Source organism: Acipenser ruthenus, chromosome 17, assembly GCF_902713425.1.
Source record: "Acipenser ruthenus chromosome 17, fAciRut3.2 maternal haplotype, whole genome shotgun sequence".
In the NCBI taxonomy this organism is placed as follows: Eukaryota; Metazoa; Chordata; class Actinopteri; order Acipenseriformes; family Acipenseridae; genus Acipenser; species Acipenser ruthenus.
Genome location: NC_081205.1, coordinates 19,194,642 through 19,200,958, shown reverse-complemented (window position 1 = coordinate 19,200,958; position 6,317 = coordinate 19,194,642).

Here is a 6,317-nt window from a genome sequence, read left to right as displayed (position 1 = left end):
TGAGGTTTAATAACATTAAAGTATACTGGAGGCTCACCACAATGACATTGAGAATCTGACAGTGTGTTATTACAATTCCCTTTCTGATGGGTCATCCCTATTGCCCATTCACTGCTCTCCATAATGTGACCACCCAAGAACTGAACCTCATCTTCGAAATTTAAGTCCAGCCTATGCTTTTCTATTTAATTCAATGAGCTGAGACGCAAAGCCTTTATAATCTCCTAGTGATGAAAGACTCCTTGATCCATGTAAATGTAACAGGGTCAAGAATACCCTGTTCAAATTTATTTTACACTTGTATGTTATTATTTTTTATAAAATTATTTTATGATTTGATTAGCGCACGCTTTGTGTTGTCTGACACTCTTGATAATTCATTTGTATCACGTTATGTTGGCTTCTCCACCCGCTTCCCTATTTGCCTTATTGAGCATCTAGTAATTGAATTATTGATCAATTTACGCACCTGAATATAAATAGCACATGGTTTTTACAAATGGGATGGCCATCCTGGGGTTAGTATATCTGTGCAGGAGTGGGAACGCAGTGTTTGGAACGGGGAACGACCAGTAAATGGAGCATCCCGACAATAAGTATTGGGCTGATGGTATGCCGGTGTTGAATAATGAGTGCGAACGGCCCGAGTGTTTTTAGCCTATTTGGTAGTCGATTGGAGTTTAAGAAGTGCACAGAATAGGCTATATTGCGTTGCTGGTTTCTCTCTCGCTCTCTCTGTGTGTTCCCTCCCCTGTGCGGACATACTGTGTGTGTGTGATGTGGGTATTTGTACTTTTGTACCGTGGTATTGTTTTTATTATGACAGTTTTACCGTGTCTTTGAATGTGTATCTCCACTTTATTGCTGGGTAGCAGCGTTGTTGCGTTTGCACTTTTAATACATGATCTAATTAACGTGAACCTTGTTTAACTGCTTGAAATCTTGCTACCTGTCAGTAGGTGAATGGAATTGTCTTATACCAGTACCATTTTAAACCATGTGTTGCTATTGGAAGTTTACAATAAACAAGCGCTTGTTAAAATGTATCTGTGTGATTTTCTTGGTGACCTTGTTCCTACATTTTTATATCTGTTATCTGAATAAAAAGAACCTAAAGGATCTTCTGTAATTTGTTCGGTGCCTTATCGCACTGAGCTGGCGTTGTCGGGCTACATTAGTACTGTTACAATCAACACTTGCTACATCTTGTGATATTTTGGAATTAAAGGCAGGTTTGTGGTGCGTTTGTATGCTTCCATGACCTTGCAGGTGTTACATAAAGGAAATCCAAGAACTGCTAGTACGGTTGCATCTTTGACCAAGGTGGCTAATTCAAGGAACAGGGAGACTATGGGCACCATTTTTGATAGCTGGATAGAGACTTTTCAGTGAGATCAAACAGCAGCTGAAGAAAGGTGACCAGGCAGCTGAAAGCATAACAAGATGGAGCAGTTTTTTCATCAATTTTCAATCTGTCAGACCTGCGGCAGGAAGTACAAGAGGCTCTGAAGCACACGGGACAGCGAGACCTTTATCAGCTTTGTATGAAAGAGCTAAATTAATGGAAGAAATTCTTGAAGCCATTTAGATTCAGTCAGTGGAAGGGATTCTCATCTAGGGCTGATCTACAGCATGTAGTCAAGGTGGAGATCAAAGAATATTGTCTCCAACACTGGCACATTTGAAAACCAGCAGTGCCATGTACAGTGCCTACTGATTATCATTGCACATTGAAAAGAATGGCTAAACAACCACTAGAACAAAAAAAATAATCTGGTGTAGGAATTAAAGTATGAACAATACATCTTTTGGTACCAAGCATCCACCAATGGCACTGATATAGAATAGAATGGAACTTGCATTATATAGTACCTTTCCATCCACACAGGTTCTCAACACTGAACAACAAAATAAATTAGATATTTTATTGCTGCGTGCTTGACCCCATGTCCCTGGGGTGGTGGGTTGAACTGGTCTGAATGAGGAAAGCATTCATATATGACTTACACAGCCCACAGACTCGAAACGTATTGGAGATAAAAATAATTATTGTTGAAACTAAATACATGTTCTGACCTATTTGTGGTGCTCCGGGGATGAATTGACTTGCACAGTGCTTCATGTACTCTAATGTTCTAGCTTGTAACCACAGAATTTTAGAACTTTGCTCTTGCAAATTATGCATGCAAAAAAAAAAAAGTAAAACGAATAATAAAATGTTTTTACCAATAATTTACGACAACAACCGTGTTCATTTCTACCAGTCATTGAGGGCCACTCCATTGTTCAACTCTACAGTTAATCCATAATCAAAGAATAAACCAATCAAATAATTCACTAATTCCTCTGCACACTATTACTTAGTGTAGCACCTGAAAGGTAGCCAGACCACGCCACCGAGGGAATTGCACCCTCAGAATTGAAGTTCTTTTTTTTGGAGGGCAAATCAGGGAACAGAGCAACCGGGACACAGTCGTTGTCAATTAAAATAATGTTTTATTGCTCAGAATTAAGAGTTAGCAAACTCATTACAAAAGAACATAGGTGCTTTGTGCAAAAAACAAACAAACAAACAAACAAGGGGTTCGTTTAAAAATCACAATAAAAGGATCCGAAAATAAAAACAACCGGTTTAAAAGAAAACACAGAACACAACACGCCAGTGCGTGCAGAGGAGGGGACATCGATAAACATTATTCCCAACTACATTATTACCATCATCATCATCATCATTATCATCACGGCAGCAGCAACAAGTACTAGGTTTACCATTTATTTTCGTTTTCTTTCTGTCTCAGGTCCCCTCTCTCCTACACGCACAGACAAGACAAATGGTGGATGGCCGTTCTAGAAAACTAAAATCAAGGGGTAGTTATAGTCAGGTGAGTATATTGTTTTCAATTGTCAGGTAATTCATTAGCTTTGGGTGCTGAGTGGGGAAGCAACAATAAAGTGCTACAAATCAATCATAAAGTGCCCTATCAAAGAAAACCATGCGCAAATCAAAATATACAAATATTAAATAAAAATGCAAAATAAAAATGTGAAATAACGGGTCATTTCGACCCTGTTACACTTATAACATAAGAAAGTTTGTAAACTAGAGGAGGCAATTCGTCCCATCAGTGCTTCTGCCTCAACAACAACTTTTTGACAGTGAGAAACATTATGTAATTGTGTTTTAGGTTTTTGATTGGTTTTAGTTAAGATAAATGCTGACCCAGATTATAGGCATAAATAAGCAACTAACAATCAACATGTTAACAAAACATAAAGGCAAGGCACATTCATTAAATGCAAAAAATAATCCTGGGGAGTTGTTGCTGCAGTGCTGGTTGCTGGCTGTGCATCAGGAATCCCACTATTAACTTCCTTACCATGAGTTTCAGATATGAATTTCCGAGTAATATTATATTTATCTGTTTTACTTCATGCTGATATTGGACTCCGTTCTCGCCAATTTAAGCACCAACTAAGACATTGATTTGTTGATTTCTTTCTACTGTGCTTGAGGTCCCCAACCAGTATCTTTTTGTCTCAACCAGAGCCAGTTGCTGCTCCTCTCTGCTGCTTCAGATAAGTTCTTCACTATGCGTCGCAACTCTTGACCACTGAATCCGATGTCTCTGAGAAACCGGGTTATGGAGTGTGCCACAAATCCTCTACAACCCACCTCCACCGGGTAAACTTGGACTTTCCCTCCTCTCTGTTCCGCTTCAACAGCTAGTTGATCATACCGAAGTTTCTTCCTTTCATACGCCTCATCCACAGCATCCTCCCATGGCACTGTTAACTGTACCAGGTAAACAAGGCGTGCTGATCCAGACCACAAGACAATATCAGGTCGAAGGTTAGTGGTGGCAATCTCAAGTGGGAAAATAAGCCGTTGTCCAGCATCTGCCAGCATTTTCCAGTCTCTAGCAGGTTCCAGTTTTCCTAGATGAGTTTTTCTTGGCGGTTGCTCCCCTGGATGGAGGAATGTTCTTCGTGTGTCATATATTGCTGGCAGCCTGTTGGTTATGCTGCACTTGTCTTCCAATGCTAAGGCCAAATATATTTATATATTTCAAATATGTATAGTTCTTTTAACTGCTCAATTTATGCCACAGAATCCTCTGTACTGAACGTGTGGCGGTTAACTAAGTGGAAAGGGACCGTAGAAGGGGTGTTACTCAGGAGCAGACATTCTGCGCATTGCAAATGAAAATTCATGGATAAATATTGAAGCAGACACACCCGTCATAGCAGAAATACTAAGTTGACCAAAAAACACTAAAAAGCTCTGCAATTTGTACTGTATTAATGATTTATTAAGGACAAACTGGGGGGGGCACAAGTTTAAAGCTGGCCGGGCAATGCCCCCTTTGGCACTGGTCCTGCTCTGGCATCATATTAGGTTGAAATCGAAACCACATACCTGTGCAACAATTACCCGCACTGTTTATGGACAATGACATACTTTTCAGGCTGCAAACCAACTGACCTAAACAACCTTTCCGTATCCAACCCTATATCAAGGAACTTAGTACAGAATAAGAATTCAGGATACTGCACCCTTGACACAGAAGTAAATAATAGTCAGATTATATTTAGCTGTATTTGAGGTGTAGCATCGGTATTGCATACTGCAGCTGTTTCCACAGACTGCAGGAAACAAACTTTTTACCACTATGACTAAAAATAACACAGAGCTGAGGTGCTTCATGCAAGTGTTATACTATGAAGCATTAGTGTGTAGATGTGCAGCACTGGTCATGAGTCTGAGCCCACCACCAAATATTGCTTAAACTGCCTGGATTGTGAAGAAATGCAAAAGTTTCTGATTGTAAAATACTACAAACAACTCAATTAATTTTGATTTAGGCTTCAAATTGCAAAATCAAGTGGTGTACTATTATTGCAGCTCTTCAGAGTCACAGAGCCAGGGGCGGAGCTAGCTTTTCATGGAAGGGGAGTGAGTCTTACTCCAGGGGCCCATTGTTAAAATAGTTGTCTTATAATTTACTGGTGTTGGGAATGTATATCGAAGCAGATGTAGCAGAAGTGCTGAATTACTGTATAGTGCAATGCTGATGTGCATAAAGTAGACTTTGAAGACCATAACAGTGCTAAAATAAAAGTCAATAAACTTTCAAAAACTGTAGACTCAGTACTGAAAACAGTGGATTACATGGTAGGGATGAGCGAGAAGGTCCACAGGGTGAAAAGGGGGATACAGGTACGAAAAAAGCTGCTTTTATACAAGTGCTGTGTGTGATGAGGTGTTATATTTATTGGGTATTTGCAGCCATGCGAATCGTGGTAAAGTGTATAAAATGATCCCTGAGACATTTAATCACACCTGAAAAGGTTGAAAATGTTAACATGTCTAATAACCTTTTACATTTATTTATTTAAATAGCAGGAGTCCTGCCTGAAAACTTGACAATGTTGTGAAGCTATTCAATTTCTAAACCTGGTTTCTGGTATAGTTATAATTGTTGCACCCTTTTCAATGATGTCTTTCTCTACATATATATTTCCCTAACCAGAACCAGGTTCTCTTAGACAGCGGAGGGTGCAGGGTTCCCCAGGAAAGATAGGACCAGTGGGACCACAAGGCAAACCTGGGCTCTTAGGAACCATAGATCAGAAAGGAGAAGTTGGACGTGCAGGTAAATTATATTGTTATTTTTGAATACACCTCCTGGGGATCACACAATGGTTTACAGATATCTGTACTGTCATTCAAAACCCTGCTGTCTTCTTCAGGTGAGGAAACGTATATGGACCAGCACATCTTATCTATACAGTATATAAAAAACACAAATGTCATTACATTCTATCATAAGTCAAAAACAAATTTCTAAGTTTGTTCTCTGTTTGCAGGGGCGCCCTGTGATATGAGTCACGTTGCAGCTTTAGAAGCAGGGCTTAGCACCTAACAAAACAACTTTAACAAGCTTGAGAAAGATAAGAAACTATTACCTGGTAACAGACTTTTCAGCATAGTTACCATGTGTGCTGTATAGAGGCATTTGACTTGTTAAGCTTTACACCAGCTTCAGGAACTCCCTATTTGATTGGCTCCCTTTTGAAAGAATAACAGCTGCAACGTCAAAGATTCTGCCAGCTTCCTGTGGATGCCATACTAATTTGTGCAGTGCACCATTTTTACCATGGGTGTTACCTGCAGGCACTGACTAATTCAAAACTCAATTTCACTAAACAGGTGTTAGTGAAATTGCAAGGATCCTATTATCTTGTTCAAGGAGGATGAATCACATGTTGCTTTTATTTCTTCCAAAAGTTCTCCAGTTACTACAGGTAAAGAAGGT